The sequence below is a fragment of the Scophthalmus maximus genome, chromosome 4 (assembly GCF_022379125.1).
Source record: "Scophthalmus maximus strain ysfricsl-2021 chromosome 4, ASM2237912v1, whole genome shotgun sequence".
Lineage (NCBI taxonomy): Eukaryota > Metazoa > Chordata > Actinopteri > Pleuronectiformes > Scophthalmidae > Scophthalmus > Scophthalmus maximus.
In genome coordinates, this window is record NC_061518.1 from 9,495,436 (window position 1) to 9,521,399 (window position 25,964).

Consider the following 25,964-nt stretch of genomic DNA (forward strand, 5'->3'; position numbering starts at 1 on the left):
TTTTTGATTCCAGCAACAAGTGATCTCAGTTTTTTGTGCCGAGTTTGCCCTTTAGGAAAATAAACAAATTTAAGACCTTCAAAAGCTTCTCTGTTCCTGGGGCTTATGGGAAGCAGTAATCACGTTAACTATCTTTGTTAATCATGCAGTGCAGACAGCAATATTGGCTTTTACAAATTAATTAAGGTGAAAGAAGCTTAATTGCACAAGTGCTTCCTTTAAGAGAACTCTTGTGAAAGAAATTAGGATATTTTCATTGCAAATGGACTGGTACAAAGATTCACATATTGATTAAATACATTACATTTGCATAGGAGTTGGACGACAGATTGTCTGTATAAAGAAATGTCTTGAAGCTTTTTTTCCTGCATTTTATGTGCTAGTTTCTTCAAATCTTCTAACCTCAAATATGGGATTAAACTGTGACCTCAGTTGGCATTAAAACTACTTTAGGTCTCAGTTGACAGAATTACATTTCAGATGTAAAAGACAGATACTGGAACATGCTCTACATTGAAATCATTGCAGTATGTTGCATGTCTAACAATCAACAGTTTAGCAAAGAAATGGCTAATAATAGAAAGCAGACTAAGCCCAAGTCATTGTTGCACAAACCCACATCAGGTTTATCTAGAGTCTCGATGTGTTCACAGAGCATGAGCAGGTGTTCTGCTCATCGAGTTTTCCTCCAGAGAGACGGCCTGTACGTATGAGCCACTGCTGAAGGATCAGAGTGTGGCCTGAAATTAACTGGATATTGATTCAGTGCAGAGCAGTCCCCAAGACAGCTATTTGGAGGTACAGCATACAGATAGTCTGGCAGCCCACTGCTCTGAATTCAGACCAGTCTCTAACTTAGAGTGTCTTCATTTGGTAAAAGAGCCTGGGGTGTCTGTCAAGTTAAGATGCCACCTACGACACAAATATGACAGAGAAGCCACTACCACTGTTGTCAGCCAGTTCATTCATTTGCAACAACAAATCTGACTTTTATCAACAATATGACATGACTATCGTTCACTGTATCAACTAAATGTTCAACGGAAGTGCATTTCCCTTCAGTTCACGTTGGGAGAGGCGGAGTGCCCTGCTGTGTTGTTAATAAAGTTACTAGTGTAGTGGCTGTTCTCAACATGTATGTTTGGTCCGCGGTGTTGCTGGTTGCAGTTTTCTTTTTGAAACAGCAACAAATTACCTGCAGTAATTGAGTCGACTGACACGCTGCTGCATAAACAGCTGTTCATCTGTTTCATCAAAGTTCGGTTAAGAACCCTGAACGCGCTGTTGTTGTGAATGCGGCGTTGTTGTATTGACAACGTATCTTAAGTTGGCGAGTCCCAGCTCCAGAGCGCTGATCAGCTGTTTATTCAAAATGTATCGATACTGAAAGTAACGCGTGTCCAAATTCGACAGAGTCTCTCTGCTGCTCTGTCTGAAAATCTACTTTCATTTATTTGAAGATTGTATGTTAGAATGTATGTTAGTGGAAATAAAAAGAAAATTGTAATACAGACAGAATCATGATCTTAAAAATATGAGGAAGAATAACCTGATATATTGCAATATACTCAGAAAAAAATCTGTTCATAATTTTATACAAATTGCTACATTTCCTCAACATACCAGGGTACCAGGTTCAATATTTGTGTTCATTTAAATGAATTGTTAATTTTAGTAAATTGTTCTGCACTGTTATTTTTATGCAAAGCACACAGTCGTTGACAAGAGCATAAAGTTCTTATAGATCTTGCCTAGTTCACCAGATTGATGAATTTAACTTTAAAATGTACAAAATGTTCCACAGACAGGATTTCGATCTCCAGTGTCAAAATCCTCTGCTTATGTACAACTGTTAGGCTGTTTCTTGTTTAATGTACAGTAGTTGTATGTTGCATTATTGTATAAAGTTTTTTTTTTTTTAATCTCTATTTCAAGTCTGCCTCCTGACGCTGCTTTCATTCAGACTTTGGAGAGGTATAATCCCCGCTTTATGTGCATTTGAAGAACATACAGAGCTCGTCCTTTGGAAGAAAATGTTTCCAGTGAGTCGAAGGCAGCTATTATATTTCTCTCAAAAGTTCTTTTGATGGTGAATAATCCTTGTCGATATAAGGGTTTATAAAAGGTATTTTTTATTCCTGCTTTGAACAAAACTAATAAAGCAGAGACAATCATTGTGCGATACAATTACAATGAAACATGTATCAAAATTGTCTCCAAAAACTGGTAATTGGGTTGCTGCTGAGCGGGCTATGGTTTATGAGTTGTGCAGTGACAGCAGCCATTAAGTTTTGTACAGAGAGCACCAGGCTGGCTGTAGGCCTCCGGGGAGATATGTCAGGGCCTTTTAGTGGAAGAGGAGAAGAGTGATGGAGCACCCCACCTTCATGTATCTCCCACTCAATGACCAGCCAGACCACTTAAAGAATGCCAATGATTGGCAGCAACAAAATCTACAAACTGCTTATGTGCTGCTAAAATGTATGAATAATACATGCCCAGCAGAGGATATGTTGCAGTGTCTTAAAATGAACCAATGTATCAATAGCTACAGTATACACCTCTGAGGTTAATAAATATTCTGTTGGTGCTGCTTTTATGGTGATTTTTTATGGATCTGTGGTTTGCCACTTTTGTTTGTGGCTGTTACTATAAAGTGGTAGTTAGAGCAGCCACACTTGCACCAAGGTGATGGTGCAAAATGCTGAGGAAAGAATGAATATGCTGTACAAAAACATTTTCCCCAAAATAAAAAGGTTACTTCAACACTTTTGATTACAGTCATAACCCTGGTTTCAGTCAGAAATATTTGCATTCTTGGACTTTTTCTCCATGACAACAGGAGAATGATAACAACTTTGGACTAGAGCGTGGCTGTACTTTGTCATCTGCAATCTTATGTTGAAAACAGTGCGGAGATTTTAGCACTTGAATGTGTCTTCCCTTATTAAAAGACAAAAATGTATGAATTTACATTTCTGTTGTATGTGTTAAACTGTTACAAAATGAAAAACAGCTGTTGTAGTGATATCGTAAAATGCATTACACGGATAGATTCAGAAGCTAGAATATGACCAAACCACACCAAGCCCTACCAAGGCGTCCCATGAGTGGGATATTGTATATTAAGACATTAAAGGCACAATTTGTAAAGTAAATATATAAAATTAGGAATGTGCACTATATTGCATGAGGTATAAAAATGTGGAAATATTATATAAGAAGGGTGGAAAAAGTGGTTGACAACCAATGTGCTTCGGCCTAAATACAAACACCAAGTCTGAAATGCATTATACTCTGTATGAGTCATATTTGTGTCATCCACAAGATGTGACTGCAACATCCCCAAATGACATTTTCATCGCTGTATATCAACCTAATTGTACCCTCCATCTCATCATGACAGGAGCTTCAGCTCAATGGAAATTTTTATTACCTCGTTCATTGTGGCATTTCCTTGCAGATTTTGCGCATGCCGTATTATATTTCATTTGAACAGATATAGGCAAGATTTGACAAAAAAAATACAAATGGTATTGCCTCCATGTTGTGTTTGACGAGCTATTTGAATGCAAAACAGCAGCACAGCACACACAGGTGATTAGTATGCTGGCAATATCCATACTCTTAAGGTCATTAGAACAGATAAACACATGCAGCACATTTGCAGAATTCTTAATGCCAAATTGTCTGCTTTCTCTCAGGGCAAAGACAGCTGTGAAAGAAATAATATTTCTATTTAAATGCCAGGACGACGACTACGATACTGCAGTGTTATTCAGAAAAAGGAGCAGGCTTTAGGATGACAAGATTAGCTTCTTTATCCTCTTCCTCCTACTTCACTCTCCGTGTCATGGTGCCTGAATAAGCCTTTCCTCGAGACATGCTAAACTGTGGATTCATCTCAGCACCCTGAGGTGACATCAGAGCCAATCTCCCACCAATGGAGTGACATCAAACAAGTTTTAACCATTGTGAACCATCACTGTAGCATGCAAATAATCTGAATGTCATCTTCTATTTAGCAGGTTACTACCTAATGAGAGCCTGATTGGTTTGTGTTATGTATTCTTTAAATTGCTTGTGTTCATTGAACAATATGTTGGTGTAATATTTTGATGAGGGTGCTGGGGAAGTGGAATAGGTCACTGCTAATGATGCTCAGCATATATATTAATGCAATTACCCCTCTTAGATGCCACATGAATATATATGACATCTACAGTAATCTGCCCCAACATGAAAAATAAGCATTGATCATAATGAAATGTATAATAAATGCTAATCCTCTTTTAAGTTGCATAGGTGAAATGGCGTCACTCCATTCTAGTACCATGCCAAGTGTTGTATCTGTTTCATTTCCAGATTAAAGAGGCAGTAAGAGATTTTACATATTTTGTAAAAATCAGCGTATATATCCTCACAATCCCGGTTCTGTAAATTGAAAACAAAAAAATGGGGCGGACCGCACCTCACGACACTGCGCGTGCACTGCAGGTTGTAAACATCACTCACTGACACGTTAATAGACATGCTAGCAAACTACACTATGACTGAGGGGGGTTTGGCCTAGAGGTTTGCGCGTCGGCCGTCCAGTCAGTGCAGTAAAATCACAACAACAACTAAGAGAGAGACTAGCTTTCTCCAAAATCAGTGTACTGCCCCTTTTAAGTGCATGTTGATTAATCTTTCATGCTAACAGCTGCCATTGACCTCTTCCTGCATCTCTTAGCATCAAACAAGCCTCGAGTCAACTTTAAGAAATAACAACTCATAAAACAATGTGTCTCTGAAATTATAATAAAAACATGTTTTAATGAATAAATAAATAAAAACCAAACTTACCAACCACTACCTCACCTTCTTAAATGAAAGAAAAAGATATCAAGAAGCCAATAAAACACTTGCTAGTGACTGGTTGGGTAAACTATATGCTGCACCAAAACAAAAATATAATGAAGAAGAAATGGCCCAATAATCAGTCTCAATGGCCCTTTAGTTTTCATCATTGTGTGTTTACATATAATCTCATGAAGCAACACAGGACTAGGCTGTAGAACAATACTTTCTTAGTACTTCGTTACTTGCCCGTTCAACACCCCAGCTTTGCTTACAACATAAAAGGCACCCTGCTCACTACCCAATGGCAGCTTCCCTGAAAGCTGCCAATTGTTTGCAATTTATTTTAACCTAACGATATTTTGGGATGGTGGGGACATTTTGGCCAGTCCTCACTTTCTGACACACCTTCAAAGGACCGTTCAAGGGTTAAAACTTGATTCTTTCGATCAGGTTAGAATTAGATTCAGGCTAGCGTTGGGGGTAGGGTTATAGAAAAGCTGAAGAAAGAATTGAAGAAATATGGGCAGGCAGTTTTGAAGATCTGCCTGCCCATATTTCTTGCTGAGATCATCTTCAAACGGGGTCGGGGATATTCAGTATTGTGACATGTTGCACAAATTATCCACCTTTTGGTGATCGAGTATACAGTTGTGAAGAGAGCAGCTAAATAATCTACATTAGAATTAGATGATGCTGAATTTAAAAATGAGTTCAAAATGCTTATGATGCAAATTCTGAAAATAGATTTAAACTCTAGTTCCCTTCTTTCTCATATACGGGTAATTTTGGTTTTAGTGTCACATGATTTCCTTTTCCTTTTTACTACTGATGATCTTATCTGATGAGAAGTTGTACATGTGGTGACTGGGTTATACAGAAGTTTTGACATAAATGTCCACAAGAACACAAGGCCAAAGCCTGGAAGGCTTGTGTAAGAAGATGTGTTTCATATTTGGTGGCATGTCTTGTCACATGGCTCGTCTCAATAATAACTTCTCTCATCAAAGTCCAATAACCACCAGACATGTTAGTAATTGCTCTTCCCAGGATATCAACCCTTTTAAATCCTGCCTTTGCAGGGGGGTGGGCTGTACATCAACTCCACTGACCTACCTATGAAATGCGTTGACCTCTATCAGGGCTACCAGCCATCGCAAATATTTGGCCTTCAAGAAATGACCTAAAATCAGAAAAGGTTGTTTTTCACAATTTTCCGTTTACTGCAGCTCTAGTGGAGGTGGAATTCAACGTGAGTTTTCATTTCCTTAAACCAATCTCGGTTTCCAGTGTTGCATCATAAAACCAGATTATAATATTCAAGCACAAACACAATATTGGACTTTAACACAGGAAACTGCAGTTTGTGTCTCATGGTGAACCAACAGTGGATGTTGATGTGTTAAGCAGTATCACGATTTACCAGGTAACCTTACAGATTTGTGAATTTTACCAAACCAGGTTCTTACACACACAGATATTATAACAAATTAGTTTCTGGTCTCCATGAAGCTGTCTGTGAAAATAAGTTATTAATAATTAATTATCCAGCACCTGTTGGTGTCAATGAGTAAAATGTCATTACAAGAGGGACAAAACTGGCAAACGACGAATAACAAAAGATTGGGATTCAATGTTATAACATACTGTGGTATGCAGTGGACATTTAGATAATTTCAAATTAACTGATGACAATCATATGGATGTAGAAAACTGATCATTTTTTTGTATTTAAAAATGCTTTCCCCTTTGGACTTTGCATATGTAAATATACGTAAATGTTGTGAGAGGAATGTTCTACCCTGCTGACTGAGGCTGTAAAAATACAGAAGACACTAGGTTGTTAACGCCACGTGTGAGTCTCAGGGGTTAAGTACACCCGATGACTGGGGCCGGAGTCGATTTTTTGGTATGCCACTGCACTGTGTGTGTCAGCCGAAGAAATCTCCTCGATGCATTGCGTACCTCTTCTATCCACTGTGGTTCTTCACTGTGGTCTGCTGGGGGAGCAGCATCGGAGCCAGTGACAACAACAACAGACTTACTAAGCTGATTGAGAAAGCTGGCTCTGTAGCAGGCTGACATTTGAAGCTGCGGTGGAGAGGAGGACAAGGCTCATGCAGCTTCACTGGCACATGCACCGCTTCATGACTGTATAACACATCACCTCTGTGAGAGAGAGACTTGTGTAACACAAGTCCTGAGACCGTTGCTCCTTCGTGTTAACATGTTGTTCTGCACATTACTGGTAACAAATTGCACACTTGCACTATTTTATGTTCATACCATATGTTTATATTCCTTATTATTGTACAGTTTTGCAGTTCTTCCTTCTTCTTCTTCTTTTTTTTACATCTGTATTTGTCATGCTTTTATATTTTGTAAGGTGTGTTGGTTGCCTGATGCCTGCTGCTGTAGCACTGGTATGTATACATGTCTGTCTGTCCGTCCTTCCATCCCAATCTAATATAATCACTGCCTGATTATCAAATTTTTAAATATATATTTATAAATCATTTCAAAATGTTCCATTACAAATGTTATTAGTTACAGTTGAAACAGAGTATGAAAAATCATCAGGCCACCTTTTTGTTGTACCTTTGGCATCTCTAACACTAAAGGACCAGACCACGAGTCACGTGAAGCAAATCACATGGAGTTATGCAAAACACGTAGCACAACAGCCATACAGCATATGCACAGAAAGAGGAGAAGCTCAAAGCCCGTGACGACCAGATTCACCTACACGAAACACAATTCAAACACCAAGCAACTAGCATATATCGCACACACACAGTGTCCAAGATGTCCACATATGACGATCATGCTATTGTCCATGCTAACAACACAAGCTACAGGTCACGAGAAAGCGGAGTCGTGTCTTTCCACGACCGGCCGTGACCGAACCAGCAGCCGAAGAAGAGCAAAAGAAAAAGTTCTCATCAAACAGCCACGTACATGAACTGCATCTTACCTTGTCACGAGAAGTTGGGTCTGGATCCACACATCCGCAGCCGGTAGCTAGCACAAAGACTACTTGTCACTCTGCGATGATACCCTGCCTTTTGTATCCGCTTTTCGCTTCCAGCCCGATGACTGGCTGATTTAAAAAAAAAAGAAAAAAAAAGAAAAAAAGAAAAGATGGCGCGGACTCGCTTGTGTCAATCCCTGGCACTGCGTGGTTCAGTCCGTTGTATGCTAGGTCCACTCTCCGGATCCACTTTATAGCCACAACTCACCCCAACCAATTCTCGACGGCCCGGACCGCTCATCGCTGGAGCGACTCCCGCCTTCCGGAAAAAACACTCGAGGTAAAACGCAACACAGCTGCAAGTCGAAACAGGAGGTACCACTCCTACTGACTTTTGTGTGACCCAAACCGGACACCACATTGGTTGCATCAAGCCACCTGTTGGATAGAGACTTGTAGAAATTGACTGAGACTGAGAGATTGACTCAGGGGTTGGGGAACAGTATTCCTTTGTGTGGTTTAGGGAGTTTGCATGTTTATATAATACACTGTGGGCAATATTGACACTTTAATGCATTGTGTGTGTGTGTGTGTGTGTGTGTGTGTGTGTGTGTGTGTGTGCGTGCGTGTGCGTGTGTGTGAGTGTGTGTTTTCTGGCCTGTGTGTGTTTATTGCTGACTGTATACTGCTCTGTTAAACTTGATGTATATGCTCACATTTAAAGGGGAGTGTTCTGAATAGCTCTTCATTTGCAGAGGTCCCAGTTGTTTGACAAAATTATAATATTGTTCGACCGAGACGCCTGGCATCCCACCTGCTCCGCTGTAACTTTGCTTTGCATGAAACTTGGCCCGAGTTATATTCAGATATTGTATGGATTTCTAGAGGATTGGGCTACAGGTGCATTTTTGCATTTGTTTTTTCCAGGTAGAACATGAAATCTTTAATTTATGTTGTGCTGCATCTTCATTTACTCTGACCCAGTAACATCTATACCTCTGCGGAAATCTCCCAACTTTTACCTTCATATAGATACCAAGTTTATTCCCATGGACCTAGTAGTTGTAGTGATATACTCTACTGTCCTTTTGGAGCAGGCACATGCAAATGGGCCTATGGAAACGCCCTAAGGCTACATCGACTGTAATCTTTACTCAAGCCTCTGATGTCTGCGTAACTTCTGCCATCTACACATCTGTATCTATTGTAGGAATTTAGGGAGGGGGGGGAAAGATATTCAAGTGAACACAACTAAAAGGATGAAATCAAAAATTGATTCCACTTCGCATGGGCGCCCCATGATTCTAGGGAGGATAGACCACAGGCATCGGATCTTAATCAAGTGTCGGGAGAGATGCAGAGATGCCATCTGGTGGTCCAATTTGATCCAAGCTGTTGAGAGTGATGTGTGTTCTCTGCAGGCTGCACATCAGACCCTGTGAGCTCTCTGAGCCTCTCAACACAGCAGCACCATGGGCTGTGCGCCTTTGGTAAAAGCTTGCAAACTGCTTCAGTGACTTAAAGTGTTCCAGTTTGTTTGCAATGCAAATGATGTGGTGGCTCGTGGGCGATGAGACAGCCCCCCCCCCCCCCCCCCCCGAGTGGGAAATCAGCAAGTAATTGTTTGACTGTTTTTTATGTGTTTGAGGTCAATGAGAAATTTATCGTAGTTCTAAATGGTGTGTGTGTGTGTGTGTGTGTGTGTGTGTGTGTGTGTGTGTGTGTGTGTGTGTGTGTGTGTGTGTGTGTGTGTGTGTGTGTGTGTGTGTGTATGTGTGTATGTGTGTGTGTGTGTGTGTGTGTGTGTGTGTGTGTGTGTGTCCTTAAATTCATAAGCTTGTGAGCCTTGAAGGAAGAAAAAAAAGAAGCCTGCTCCCACTGAAGCTGACACGACCCACTGGGATGTCATGTGCATCCCATCACCGGCTCAGTTTTTAGCAAAGGAGAATGTGAAACAACAACGGGTGGTATAATCACTTTCTGTCAGGCTACAACAGGGTAGCCATTACCCAGACATGTTCTCATTTCACTAAAAAGCTAATCAAAAACTGTAACAAAGAATTTCAGAAGAAGGCAGATACCCCCAGCATTGTGGCAGAAACAGTAGCATACGTAGTATACTAAAGACATAATGTGGATATCATAAATGTCATGAATGGTCTAAAACTGATACGATCTGAAGGATTTGCCGTAACTCCCTCTTACACATCGCCCACATATTCCAACTCACAAACTTCAAAAAATGTTCCTCTCCAGGAGAACAGCTTTACTAAGAACTTAGAATAAATGGAACCAGATCTGTGCTCTATACATACAGGTCTTTAGTTGATGGCAAAGGAACTTTCATTCTATCTTCCAATAGTCCCCCTGCTTTAAAATATATGATTTCACAGTGCGGAATAAACTAACAGAGAAAACTACACACGTGTGCAGATGTAAAATTTCTACACACACATTCAGTTTCTCACAGTGATCCCTGCAGGTGTGGTGATCGTATAGCAAATCTCAGAATTGTGTGTGTGTTGCTAAGGTAAAACAGAGTTGGCGACGGTTAGCGATCTGCTGACGCCGTACACTCCCAAGGGCAGACCCAGTTTGTTCTCAGGGATGCTCAGGTTGATGAACAGAATTATGCTCCACGGATTCCTCCCAAATTGCAGACTTCTCCATTGTAATTTACTTGAAAAGCGTGACCTGAGCACACCGGGTTGCTGTCCCGGAGTGGCTGGCTGCTGTTTTGCTGATGAGTTACTTTGCAGTGTTCACACTGAGCAATTGCCCCCGGTTTACCTCTGTGGTGGGAGTTCTCTGCTCAGCTCTCACATACCGGGCATCTGTGAATGAGAGGCTGCGGCTCACGTCCAGGAAGTGCTCTCTTGCAGAAGAGGAAGAAACCCTACATTCAGACTCCATGTGTTATCTCATAAAAATGGATAGTAAAGCGTTTTTTAAGCTTTATTGCCCCATTGCGCGTTTATTGAGCATGCATGCTGTTTCTGAATATCCCCCACACACCTACACAGAGCATTACATGTTTGACTGGTTTTATGCTGCTCCTCAAAGTCTATTATTTGATCATTTGTAGACCTTTTTCATGCTACTCTGAGACACAGGTAGTCACATATAAGTCAAATATTCAACTCTTGATCAGGAAAGGCTCTCCGATAAAAGTATGTCTTCACCGAGTCAGCCGCCCTGAGATCATTCCAGAGGCTCGTAGGCCCTGACTGCAAACGCTGTGTCCCCTTTACATTTCATCTGGGTCTGTATATGATTGAGTATCAACAAAATATCGGTGTGCTAATTTTTGAGTGCTCCCATAAGACCCCCTACTGTTTGAACAGAGTCTGTAGTATTGTGTTAATTAAAAATCCCATCTGCTTAGGAGACTCTGTGTGTCTTCTCTGTGATGGAAAACAGCTTTTCTGTAATACACTCAGTGTAATCTCACATTGGAAGGCTGAGCTCCGAGGCTGAGCTCAATTAATTTAACTCCTTAATTGCCGTCAGAACGTGTGATGAGCTATAACAATTTAATGTGTTCAATTTCTTCCAAAAAACATTACTGGAAGTATGTCTGTGTGAGAGATAGATCTATGGTGGCCAACAAACCAATTCCCATATGCGTATTTTGTTGCTCTCCCCATGTTGCCGGGGAATAGGTCAAGGGAGTAAAACAAGGACTGTTATTGAACCCATAAAAACAGTGACAACTTCTTCAACTTCGTACAAACACTTTAAGTCCACATATAGCCACAGCAGTGGGAAGGCGGGGACACATTTTTCTCTCCAGGAGAACAGTTTTACAAAGAACATGCAACTGTCACGTAATGTGCTGCAACGTGTAGATAAATATTCAGGAGGATTTTCTTTAATGACTGTAAATTCCTCCACATGCTAAAAAGGATGTGGACAGCTTCAGGAACAGGTTTAGTAACAAATACAGGGTTGATAAATTAAATTTTAACATCAACTTCCCCTTGGTCAAGAGGAATTTTCAAACATCCGAAGGCTAAAAGTCTTTTTGTCCAATTTGTGGGACAGATAGATAGATAGATAGATAGATAAATAGATAGATAGAATCCCCTTGACTGTTTCCATATGGAGGCCGATGTGCGGTGTGTTTCGAGCCTCTTGAGCAAAGTGAGAGGTCAAGTGCTTATGATAAATGGTGAGTAAGCTGGAGGAGTGAAAGCGGCAGAACAGACAATGTTACATATTGACCCGGCAGAAGTGAGAGCGTCCTCATGAAATGAGTTTTTCAGATCGGTGATGTTAAATTCAATGAAAGCCAGCAGGATGCCAAAGCTCATTTCAGGGGTTTGAATGAATGACCCCAGAGTAGAATCTTACAATGATGGGAAGAAAAATATTCAACTTGATCTATAGGAAATTCCATGTCAAATCAACAAATTTGATCAATTTTACCACCTGACCACTTCATGCAATTATTTGGCAAAAATACTAATGTTACCGAACTTGGCAACTGGGCGTGTATTGTCTTTAGTTTCTGAGATATGGAGGCTTTAAATAATGAAGTGTTAAAAAATGAAAGGCATTTCCTTTCAACTGTTCATGTTATATGTTTGTTTTTTAGGGGATTGTTTGACACTATGACACTATAATGTCTTCAACTTCTGCTCTGGTGTCTCCATCTCTTATTACCCCTGCCGAGGAGGTTATGTTTTTACTACTATTTGTTTGATTGTTTGTTTGTATCAGCCCCATTAATATGCCAGTTGTTTTTTTTTCAAGATCCATGTATTACTCCTTGGGGGGGAATCCTGTTATCTTGTTTTTGTATAATCCATACACAATATTCAGGACACCACCACCACCAGTCTTTCAAAAACAAAACACTGCTCATTCTTATGCTGCAAATGGTGTGTTAGACATACTGCACACGTACTGTATTAAACAAAGAATGAGGGATCCTAACATGATAGTCATACCATTCCATGAAAGCCAATCCCTAAGTGGATACTGTATGCAAAGAGACATCATCCACCGTGTGTGACTATAAAACCGGAGCACACTGCTGCTCATTTAACCTCCACTAAAACCAACATTTGGAAACCATATGCAATGTCAGGGAGTTATGACAACCAGAGAGAATAGGTATCCCTCAGAGAGACCCTGATTAAAAGACCATTCCATATCAAGTACAAAAGTTCAGATACTCTCCCAAACCAATATGGCCGTTTAAACTAGGCTTGAAAACACTCCATTCAGCACTTGCTGGCTGTAAATATATCTCTATATCTCTATCTCTATAGATATAGAGATAGAGATATAGAGATATATAGATAGATAGATTTTCCTTGAAAACAGAAAATAGAAAATTAAAAGACAAAAAACATTGCATTTCTTTACAAAGAAACTGAGAATTATCCATTCATGTATCAAATATCTCCAGCAATTATCACTGTTGTTATGTGGAAAACAGTTATTGTGTTGCAAGGTTGTTTTTTTACCTTGATCGATGTTTTGCAAAATTAACACAGCTCAACAAGCTTCAGGCCGTACAGTCTCTTCTCTATATCAAGTATGCAAGCTGTGAGTATGCCACCGGCATGTCATCCTCATGGTGCAGACAGTCAGTACATTAATATATGCACTAGAAGTTAAGTGCTACAATTGTATATTCTATAAAAATTCATGAAATATGTTGTCTATTTATCAGATACCTTACATCATTACAATATACAACATTTTAAGGCTTACAAATTAAGTCAATTACCAGCCTTTCCTCAACTTGACAAAACAGGTAACCCAGGTCACACTGTTTTCTATCTACAGTAGCACCTCCCTGACTGCATCCTTTTCATCTGGCTTTTTCTTGGCATTTTTGTCTTTTACCATTTTTCTCGCTCTTGTAAATGAAATATTATGCCTTCGCTCTTAATCCCATCTACAAAACTTTGATGGGCCCAGATGTCCCAAACAATCAATACACCAGACCTGCAGTATTGGACTGGAGATGTGAGTAGAAATTCTGAGGTATTAGAAATTAGAAGGATAAAGGCATAATGATCAACTGTGTATCACTAGAAAGACTTTCAGAAAATGTGATACTTGATCAACTGATTTAAATCAGCAGAAAATCAGCCAGGCTGACTTGCAGTAACAAGTGAAACTTACATGAATGTTTCTTACTAGACATTTGAATATAGGTCCCTTTGCTTGGTGCAGACCAGAAATACATGCAGTTTCGTCATTCTGTATGTCCGCATGTGGAGTAGATATTGGAGGTGGCAGTCTGATGAATGAGCAGGTCAAGAAAAAACCTTGGCAGAGGCCAAACATTATGACCGGGTCGATTGGTTCATCACAAGCGCGAAATTGCTGTCACAGATCAATGGCTAACTAATGTGGAGAAGGGTCTGCGTTCAAATCACAGGGTCTCTAATCAATGATGATTTATTTTCAGCATCACTCACATTTCCTGAGGAAGACACTTGATTGTGTGCGATTGGATAATCATCATCTATGTTTCCATTTGAAATGAGCGGGGGGGGGGGGGGGGCTGTGAAAGGATTTACAGCTCCCTGTGGTCATCAATGAAAGCATCCTCAACATGATTCATTTGAGAAATTATGTCATGAGGGTGTGTGACATCACACGATCAATAACTGTTCGTCTTTGAACAACATGTAAACCTGAAGAAACATGATGAATTAATTGTTCGGACACAGCTTTAGAATGAATGGATTGATTTGTTTCTGCAGCAGTAAACTCTCCAGGTAAACATTTCACCTGGAGGATCTGTCATGAAAAATGCTTATGGACAGCCGAACAGCACATAATGAGCTTTTTGTGATTGCTGCTCTCAATCCGGACGTTTGACAAGTGAAGAACGTTTAGTGGGTGAACTGGAACTCCCTCTGTGGATTTCAATCAGTTAATCATTTATTGAATCACCCTCTAAACTTGCACCTCATATTGAAATATGATGCACATAAAACGAAACTTTAGATTAAACTTGGTGAGTGATTATGTTTTTTGTTCTTCAACCTATCACTGTTCAAATCCTTGATCAAAACTCACATCTTCAAAACTGCTTTTTATGTGTGATTTTATTATTTTATTATCACTATGCGATTTTTGTTTTTAGTGTGTTGTTTTATATGTAAAGTGTCTTTGAGTATTATGAAAAGTGTTTTATAAATAAAAAAATGTATCTACACATTTTTACAGATTTACGAATGCACTTGCAGTCTCAAGTTGGTGAAAGGAGCTGTGGGTGTCTCTGACAGCTCCTTCACCTCACTGAATTTCATATATATCTCAGGACATAATGACTGACAGCTGGAGACATTATGTAATGGTGCCTCCCTTCGTACTGTGATTTAACGCACATATATGGGGTTATGAGGTGAAATCCAGCATCATAAATAGCAGCGTGGTTAATTATTTCACACACTCATAAAGTTCAATAAAAATTTAATCAAAGCTCAAGAAATATTGAGCACTCAGACTAATGTAAACTCAGACGGTGATCATAAAGTAGAGCAACAGGGGTCTTAAAACCTCCATTAACCCATTTTTATAACCTTAACTTAAATTAGAACGATAGATAAATAGATGTTAGATGGGGTTAAGAGCCTGACCCATTTTAACATTTGACAGCAGTAATAAAAAAAACATTATTTTAGCCTGAAATTTGATGACTTTTCCTAAAGTGACCCAAAACGCCCACATTAAAAAATATTTATGTATATTACACTTTTGTATAGGTGCTACAGGTTGTGTACATTGAAACTCTTGCGGGTCAAATGTGACCCGTAGCTATTGAAATGGATTTTGAATCCACCATTGTGGGTCAAATCAACCAAAAGGGTTGGTTTTGCGGAATCTTGGAACTGTAAAACTGTAAATGCCATATCTGTGTATAATTTTTATGGGATTGTCGTGACAATAGTGAGTTTTTGTGATAGTATTGAATTCAAAGGGGAACCGTCTACGTTTCCACGACATTTGCCCAGGTTTTTACAGAGACGGGCACCTGTTGGTCTTTAAAGTCTCACGGGGGAATCTCGAAACAGTGAAAGAGTAGAACAGCATAGCAATGATCATATGTTGCACATGAGGAACAGAGGTCATGAGGTCATAATGTGCCTTGACACTTTCGCGAGATCTGCACCCGCAAGTACAAGAGCCTGCAATGTTGCAAAATGACCTCAAGATAAACTTGCCGCAAATGTGAGAAAAACATACGCAAGGTTTCCCACCACTGCTTTGATGTAAAGACTAGTTGGCTATTGGCAAAAATTTGAGATGTTATTTAATGATGAATTAATAATTATAATTAAATCCTGTTTTCAATTTCAATTAAATATATTCAAATAATTAAGGCTCTTCTGCTTTCACATCTTGGGTAAAATAGGTAGGACATAATAATCCCTTCTCTCTCATGACTCACTCATTTGTTCATGTCAGGTAAGCGTTTTATACATTCTAATTAGATATGTGGTTTATCTACACATCTTGGAGTTATGAAGCGAATTCTTTTGGACTTGTGTTTCTGGTCATACAACTCCTGAAAAAATATCCTGCTCTTTAGCAGCAAAATTATTTCTATCCACACAATGTAAGAATATGGATTGCAGCAACTTTGAATTCAAAGGTTCCACAAACAGAACAACACAGAAACGGGGCAGCACAATGTCATTACTGTTTGAAATTCAGTGTATCACTCTCGCAGTTTGGTGGCAACAATGCGGAACGCAAATGAACAGGTTTTTTAGCAGAGCCGATCGAGCACGACGTGTGTACGGTGTACTGTGGGAAAGCCCAAGTATTCAAGTTGCCAAACATCCTATAAAAGCCTGGTAGGAGAAACCACTTATGTAATGAAGCGCTCTCTGGGGCACCTCCTCTATTTGAAAACCCACTTCAACTAAATGCTTGTCCTCACCTGTGCTAATAATGCTATTGAGTTCACACTCAATCTCTTCTTTCATAAAAAAGGTGTGAATCAGTATATTGTTGACTTTAAGGTTCCGATGCAGGGTTCATGGTCCAACTGACACCTACTTATGCGTTGGTGCTTGCATTTCTCACCTCTATACGCTGATGTTTGATTGGGCTGCTGACACTGTGGTGACATCAAATCATCCCGTCCTGCCTGTTAAGCTTTCTTGGAGGTTATGGGTGTTGGGGTGTGGTGTGGCAAGGTGAGGAGATGCCTGACCCCCAGCAGTGTGAGATCAGATTACCAACGTATGTGTCATCCCTCTTTCATTGAATTTGGAAACCGTTATGTGATACGCATATTTCATTAGGCCGCAGGAGTTGGCGAAGTGGATTTTAGGAGGATTTTTTTGTTGAGCTTTGAATCACATGTAATGAGTGTAGCATAATCAGACATACAAAAACCACAACACCTCCAACTATTGACATGAAGGACATCATTTGAAAAGATTTGTCACTGATATTTGCAATAAAAATTCTGGCAAAGTTCATGGACGTACTGCTGATTTACTTTTCTACTAATCTGTAGATGGTAAGAGAAGGATCCTCTATGTTTTTGTCAGTAGAAATCCTGTTTATTGTGTGTAGGCCCTCTGAAATCCCATCACTCCATTACCAATTCCCAAGACACAAAAGCAGGATGGTGAACAAATAGAATTAATGGTTTTATTGTTCTATCATGTTGGAAGCAAACAACTTCTGAAAATCTGACACTACCTGCTTGGTGCAAAATGGCAGAAAGATAACGTAAACGACCCAGAGGAGGGCTTAAATGGCTAAAGGCTGAGCTCTCAATACATCACATTCATCAGGTCTTCGGAAGTAAAAGTAATGCTAATGCTGCTCCAAGTGCTGGATATGGACTTCAGTCATCACAACTTTTAAAAATAGTAATATGTTTGGAATTGTTTTCAGTTGTTGTTCATCTACCACTATTTGACCCCAAAAGAGAGACTTCTTTTTGTGTTCAAGTCTTTTTGCTTTCAGCTTTTTTCCTGCTGTTGACTCATTATTTTTTGATTCACAGATGACTCACTTGTAATGTGTGGACACAGGCGTGTCCACTTTGTTACCTAATTAAATTCTCAAGACCACGTAGATGAATGGATTACAGATTGGCTTCTCTCTGACCCTACTATAGGTTTTATGCAACTGTTAAACTTCACGTTTGTTTGGTGACCTCATGCAATTCTAGCACCGCTCCACCCAAGTTCTAAATGAACACGAGTCTAATCAGCCAGAGTAAGTGGAATAAGAGGATTTCTAAGGTGTCATGCCGCTGATGATGATGTGATTTCATGGATGCTCCAGTTAATCTAAATCTGTCACCTGAGCTGCTTGAATTTCACTTTTCAAAAGCAACACAAGATGTTTGCATTATTTTAATAGGGAAGTTTAAATCAAGCAGTTAATGAGTGTCTGTTACTTGTGAGACAAAAGTAATGATGACAGAAATAAAGTTGAACCAGAGTATGAGTGGTTCATCTTCTAATGGTCCAATGGTTTTTAGGATGGTCGGATTTAAGGGTATCTGACACAAGGTTGATTATAAATGGTCAAAACAATTCACAGGATGACGTGTAATTGACCTTTTGATGGTTAATTAATGCTGATGTGTGCTCCTGTGTGCATGCGACAGCTAATTTAATCTGTCTGTAAAATATGGATGGAGGAAAATATGTAAGCAGGGGAAATGGGAAAACCCCCCCCCGGAAAATTCACCATGATAACACAAGCAGGTGTGAAATAAGGTTAGAGTCGAAACATTCTTCATTCAAATACACAGCTTGATTACTTTTGTTCCCAACGATCACGTGCTGCTAAGTTCCAAAATTTAGTAGTGAATAAAGAATTTCAGCAGTACAATAAAATTTATCAAATAATGTGAGGTGGTGGGGGTTTATTAAAAAAGGGATACGGGAAGACATTTACAAAGCAAAATGATTTAATTCATCTCAATCTACAAGTACACTATTTCTTTATTTATTTGTTTGAAATGTCAAAAAGAAATCCGTCTTTGGACTGCAATCATTGATTTTGACAACTAGGAAATATTTGGTCCGGCTTTTGAAACCTATTCAAATGGTAAAATGCTAGTAAAGTGGTAGCGCCGTAATGTCCATAAATATGTCATTAAATCTCTGGCAACAAGTTTAGTATAGGACAGGTTTACACAAAGTAAGGCTTAATGGGTTAGAGTCTTTTTCAGTTCAAAAAAAGAATTAAAGAAATTTTCCTCATTGCCAACCTATCATGGGCTTTTTGTTGTGGGCGTAGAAGATTTCTATGTGGAGCTTTCTCACAGAAGACATTTTGACATGCAGCAGGAAAAGCTTTTGTGTAATTAACAAGAAACATAATGGCTGCATTCATTTTATTTTTCCCATTTCCTGGGACTTAGTTTGGTGCATGTGGCTTATTAATACGGCTTGCAGGGACACTGACGGTTATTAATTATACGTGTGCTGGGTCCATTTAAAAGGTCTTCAGATCTTAAATTTCACAAACACATAAGATTAATACTAAAGTCACCCATGAAAAAAACTACCCCCTGTCCACAAAAAAATTAAATAAGTAGACTGTGCAAAGTTAAATCCAAGATGATATGCAACCCATGTATTTTTTTTTCATCTAGTGTGTTTTCCCAAGTTAAGGGGAAACAAGGAATAGAACCAAAATGACTAAACGGCTTCTTGGCTCTCTATCACTGGCAGCAACACTGACACATACATATGCTAATTAAAGACATTATGTCTATATGCACTACAAACTTGTAATGTTTGTACACTATAGACATCTGATGTCTAATTGTGAGACTGTGTTAACAACAGGTTTTGCACATTTCATATTGTGGGCATGTCTTATTCACTGCTCAAAGCCAGTGATATTTTTAGTATCGCAAATCTAGCTCACTGTAATATTCAGTGTCTCAGCAGTATGAATGGAGACACATGACAGAGTCCCCATCATATGATACTCATGATACGGTGGAGAAAATGCACTACTACTGTAGCGTTGCATTCTCCACTGTAATGGTATATACAATCCTGGCTGGAGGTGTGTTGTGCAGAAGAGCTCCCTCAGATATCATTAGCTACTGTGCTGTGATGAAGAAGCAGGAATCAGATCATGTAATCCCCTCATGAGACACTATTAATTAATAAGAGCTTTGCTAAAGAGGCCCTCCTCCACTTAGGCTCTCTGCGCTTTCTTGCAGGAAATCAATTTGTGTCTCTCCTGCTGCCAATGTGTCTGGCGGACATCTTTTACAATACAACCCTCACGCCATGAGCAGTCTGTGTGTCTGCTGCTGAACCACGCAGGGCCAGATGACACCTTCAGAGCCAGGGATCACATTTCCGACATGTTTTCTGCTTCCTGCTGGACTTACAAAGCATTATATGGGGTGCCGGCTGGAGTAATGGCTTCTTGACTTTCCATTCAAGTTAGATCATTGCCAGGCTAGTGTGTGTGTGTGTGTGTGTGTGTGTGTGTATATGGCTATTTCACAACGCAAAGACGTATTTAATGGTGAGGACAGCAGATCAAGATGTCACTGAGGCTCTGAGGTGCAGTGCCTGACAGGTCGGAAGTAGCAGCAGGTTACAGGTTACCAGGGTAACCTGCTGCAAGTGACGACTCAAACCTAGGTCAAGAAATAAACATTTTTGAATCCTTGCATTGTGACACCCGCATAATAAACATGTGTGCACGTAACCTTGTTTTCAGCTGGTTGTCAAGGTAGCAGCTGGAGAAGTCGTTATCCTATAGGCTGTCGTCATCACTACCCTCCTGACTGCTCTTCTTCTTGAGCTTGTGATTCGCTGGCTTTCGGTTAGAAGTGTTTGTTGTCATCTTGGACAAGTCGATTGAGAGGGTTGAGAGGCATAAGTCTCAAAGGCAGGACCTATAACATATTTTTATTTTTATATCGAGGTGTGAAAATCCCTCTCACATGCAGCACTGCTCAAAGGCAGAGTCAGGAGCAACAAAAGAACTTCCTGAATGGTGGAGGATCTGTCTGGATTGCTTACCTTCACTATGCTGTCCAAGTCATTCACTGGGCTGCTTTAAACACACCTCTGTCGACAGAAAAGTGGGCCTAATACTTCTGAATGATCTTTCGAAGCACAGCGTTGCAAAAACGGTGAAGGTCTTGCTTTTCTTCAGGCCAAAAATTATAAATGTATCTCGTGACTTGAGGTACCTGCTTTCAAACTCATGAACCAGACCTCTCAATACACCAACCTTCTCCCTGTCAGCATCAGCATTTGAAATCGCTTCTTTCCTTTTCTTGCCTTTACTGTCAAGCAGAAATGACAGCTGTCCAACAGCTACCATGAGCTCACCTTTGTGTTCACCAGCTGTCAATTTCTCTTGCTGGAACCTAAGAGAGATGAGCTATAAAATGTTCCCAGTGTCAAGCATGTTGCCTAAGAAACGCCGAAAATGTGTATTCACTTGTAGTCACTTGAATTTGAATGACAGGTAATGGCCTTCATATTTGAGTCACACATGTAAGTTACACATGTAATGACCTCCACAGTATTTGCATAGCAAATTGTGTGTCTCATACAGCCAAAGGACATGGCATAGTTATGGAGGGTTTGGGCTGGACACACAAAATGCACAAGGGAATCCTACATTGCCATCACCTGATTCAATTTGGGAATGGCCCCATTGTAAACTCCAAGCCTGACTGCAGCTCTGTCGGTGCACACTGAGATAGTGAAGGTCCTGCTCAATTCACAGCAAAAATGTATTAAACCAAGGTAATCTGAGGTAAACTCTTTGTCGCTAGACAAGGACACAATTTCCTGCTCCACTTTGGTTACGTTCTCTGATCCCTCAAAGAGCAAACACCAAAATGCAACAGCCTTCAAATGTTCTCTCACTTCTGAACTGATTGCCTGTGCGATGCTCTGAATGGTGCAGGCCTTCTCATGAAGGATATGCGCTGCCGTCATTACCCCGAAGCCTCTTTAAATGCACAATATCCCCCTCATAGAAATGCATAGGATGTGCATGGTTCGCCTTATGAAAGGCCAACAGATAAATATCACACAGGGTGATGTTGCCCCATCATTCAGGTTTGTCCTGCCAGCTGTAAAGACATCGAATGGATTTCTGCACACATGTCCATGTGCTCATTACTCTCATTGTGCTTTTCAAAAGCTGGATGATGAAAAATGTTTTGTCTCTACATTAAAGGCGCTTACTGTGGTTTGCTTCTTGGATTTACTGATGAATGGATGAAAATCAGATAAAAAACCTTACGGCTATATGGTCAAACCACATACTACATGGGGCATTCCACATGTGGTATTGGGTCTCTGGTTCGATTATCTCTTCACCATGTCTCTCTTGCCCCTATCTAATAAAGGCACCAAATGCCTTAAAATATTTACTTTAAAAACATTGAACTGGGTGTAATCAGAACTAATATAAGCAGTAATTGGCTGGAGGTAAAATTCTAACCTTGCTAGGTTAAAAACATCCACATAATCAGGAATGAAGGCTAAAAGTATCATTGAATAACAGCTTCTTAACATCAAAGCTATCTTTCCACTGATCTAAAGAGATTGTGAGAGAGACAATCCCAATGTTTCAATGTGTAACTCCCAAAAATGCCATAACAATTGGTACACAAAAGCATTTCTTTATGTATTATCTGTTGAAAATCTTTTCACCCGTGATAATAGACCTCTCTCTCTCTCTCTCAGACAGAGCTATATTCCTCCAGGAGCTAACACTCACCTTAAAGGGGAATTATTAAGCTCATTTCCAGCTCTATATAGCTCTAATGTTACTCTACTGTCGCCAGACGACTATATAGTAAACCTGCGCTGACAGTTAATTGTATGCTGGAGCACATTTAATGCCCATAATGCTACTCGAGTACACTGTTGTGGAAGAGTGAGCTGTGCTCGAGGCGGCTGACTGTATAAAGAAATCTGTGATGCCGCCTCATCGCAGATGTAGTAAGAAAAAAAAAGTAAGAATCTAGCATTTGAGCAGTGTGATGCCTGAGCTTTCATCTCACAGGGATTACTTTTACATGTGTGTGTGTGTGTGTGTGTGTGTGTGTTTGTGTGTTATATGAGACAGAAAATAAGGAAAAGAACAAGAACAGGATCCCCTTTAATCAGTAAATATCAGTCACTACTGCAATATTTAGCAATATTCACTTCCTGTGTGTGATAAAAGCTGTGTTTACCAAACATCACCGCTTCAGTAAAATGTCACATTTTACCTGTTGCAAACGTTTTGTTCCGAAAGTGGCTGAGAGCAGAGCTATTCATTCCCCCAGTGATGGACAAGTGGAACAAATAAATCATTACAGCTTCAGATGACACCTACCAAAGACTTCAGAGAAATGTCACATGTTTTCATTTTTAACAGTAATATACAAAGGAGTAGCGATTGCATTTCAACACCGGACGAGCAGTTTGACTACTCTGAGTTAAATTTGCTCAAAGCCTCTGACTACAAAGAGTGCGCCCTGCAGAGACATGTATCAATACCTTGTTGTGCACATGGTTTCACCTTTTCAATATATTGACTTGAATTTTTGAAGAGTGACACTTCAAACTCAGCGCCCATTTCTTGTTTTAAAAGACAACTGTGTGTGTGTGTGTGTGTGTGTGTGTGTGTGTGTCTGTTTGTGTGTCAGAAAAAATCATCTTACAGCAAGACATTTAAAAACGTAGAGAAGACTTGTAGATGTGTTTGCCCTTAGATCTACAATGAGCCCCTAAGCCAGGATAATAATGGAGGATCTGAGAACCAACAACTCAATACTGTGTGATCAAAGTTATATAATTAACTGGGATGGGAGAAAGGATACTGTAATGAAATACACTGCAAAGATTTTTGGAGAAGTGTATGATGAACACGGATGTGATGCTTTTATTTTAATTTCAATTCAGCACATAAATACAAGTATAACTGTTAAACATAGACACAACTGTCAATTTTCAATTTAATCAAATTGTATTTGTACAGTATAGCGCCAAATCCCAACATACATAATCCTTCCTTATGTAAGGGCACTTGACATAGTAAGGTCCAGACCTTATAATATTATGGAGGGACCCAACACCATAAGCAAGCACTTGGCGACAGTGGAGCTACTGGTTGTCATAATGACAATAATAATAGTGATACTCATTGTGTGCTATATTGCTTGAAATACAGACATCTGTTAACACTATTATAACATCTGAAATGACTATACAGTATATATATATATATATATATATATATATATATAATCCATTTCTAGCCTGGCCACAGTCATTTGATTCAATTCAAGTTAATATGTGAAATTACTCACTGTTTTACTAGTAAAAATAAAATTCCACATGTATACTGTGCACCCCTGCAACAAAATGTGTTTGAGGTGTTATACTCGCCGTATCTGTTAGATTATGGGAGTCTTTTAAAAATCGATTCTTGTCAACGTGGCTTCTGTCGATGCTAATGAACACACAGTGAACAGGAGCACATACAGCATGGGGACCACAGCGGCAGTGGCTTTAGTTTTTCTAAGTGGCTAGAGTCTCTGTGGTGGACAGTTTTTAATGGACACCCCGCTAACACTGACTTGACTTTATTGAGTGTAGCTGCCAGTTAAATGGACTGATTTAGCCGACTGCCGCGCACATTGATCTTAAAGATGCTGGTGTCCAACTGTACATGTAAGAAACAAACACATTTGGTTCATTCGCTTGAACTTAATTTGGACTTTAGTCATTCGGTGAAAATGTAGACTTTCATGTTGTGAGTTGAAGTTAATTTTCAAGAATTGTGAAAACCATAAATAATGTTCCGTACAGTGCATATTGTTAATTACGTAATTTTTTTACAACATGGTCACTTTTCAAATCTTAACTAGGGTTGAGTCTGTAATAGAGCAAGTCTTTGCATAATTATACTAAAGCTTGAGGGGAAGCTATTTTTATGTGCTATCAGTGTCAGTTGTCCTGAAATATATCGACAACATGGGAGCATGGCCAAACATTAGGTGGTTTACAGTATCTTCAGAGGAAACATGATATGTCTGCTCTTGACGATTCATTTCCAAATGTTGCTCTTACAATCATTTATTTCCTGTCATCATCTCGTAGTTGGACGGATGCAGCTGTCAGTTTAGCACTGACAGCGCTACTCACTCTTTTAAATTTTGTCACCTAAGGGATTAAACGATTTGTAATGTAGGGATACACCATAAGACTCGGTGCTGTGTGACGGCTGAACATCATTTAACACCGTGTTTGATGGGTGAAAGGTTTGTTGTCTTCCAATGCAACTCAAACACGAGTCTGTTTGTCACACAATATCCTGCAATTACACCTGCAAATTACTGTACTAATATCACTAATGTCAATGAATTCATAATAATAATACCATCCTTTTTCCACTGTAATTTATGCGACATGTGGACATTTTTAAACACCCCCACTAATGATCACGTTCCACAGCAGCTCCTTGGTGAATAATCAGTATACCATCTTTATGTTAGTGGGTCCCATTAAGATTATTTTATTTTCATAGGCCTGTGTTATACACAAAAGCTCAGAGGGGACCCAGCCAACCTTGAAAGAAAACACAAGCACTTCTGCTTTAAGAAAAGGCTTTTCTTCAAAACATTTCATCTTGTACATTGAAATAACAGATATGCCACGAGGGGCAATGTGAATGTCGGAGATAGCTATCTCTGAGGAGGTTCTGTGGAATGAAGTAATCTAAATGCATTTCTGCTCTGACACAGCACACTTTGAGCCGGGCCTTCATTTGGTTTATAGAAATGTTGCAGTTGCCAGAATGATCAATAACCCCATTAACGCAACCAAAGGAAAACACACTCTCCATCTACCTTTAGGGGGCTCTTCTAAAGGCACTAGTCTGGGATTTAAAATGGATAAATGTGCTCACTTAAATGTGTGCGCCTGTGTATGTGAGCATGTATATGGCTTTGTGTACAAAAGCATGAACAGCTAATTAAACAATTCAACCACGTGTTGTTCATATTACAATTATGACAGATGGAACTTCCTCAACATTAGAGAGAAATGTTCTGTTTAGAATTTCACAGATCAGTTCACCGGTAGAAAGTGGCACAGCAGCAGTTTTTCGAAAGATAATTTGTTCTCGTAAAGTTTCCCTACACATCATTACC

The 25,964-nt window shown here is 39.6% G+C and overlaps 2 protein-coding genes across 2 annotated transcripts in view; one reads left to right on the forward strand and one right to left on the reverse strand.

Annotated features, from left to right (window-relative positions):
* gpc6a (glypican 6a) overlaps positions 1 to 7,944 on the reverse strand; it is a 140,588-nt gene extending 132,644 nt beyond the window's left edge. Inside the window, exon 1 of the mRNA XM_035628093.2 lies at positions 7,814 to 7,944. The gene's annotated coding sequence lies outside the window, so the exon portion shown is untranslated. The remainder of the gene's footprint in view (positions 1 to 7,813) is intronic.
* A 111-nt stretch (positions 7,945 to 8,055) lies between these two features.
* The window catches only part of LOC118302161 (LIM domain only protein 7-like), a 70,321-nt gene continuing 52,412 nt past the window's right edge, over positions 8,056 to 25,964 (forward strand). Inside the window, exon 1 of the mRNA XM_047331504.1 lies at positions 8,056 to 8,150. The gene's annotated coding sequence lies outside the window, so the exon portion shown is untranslated. The remainder of the gene's footprint in view (positions 8,151 to 25,964) is intronic.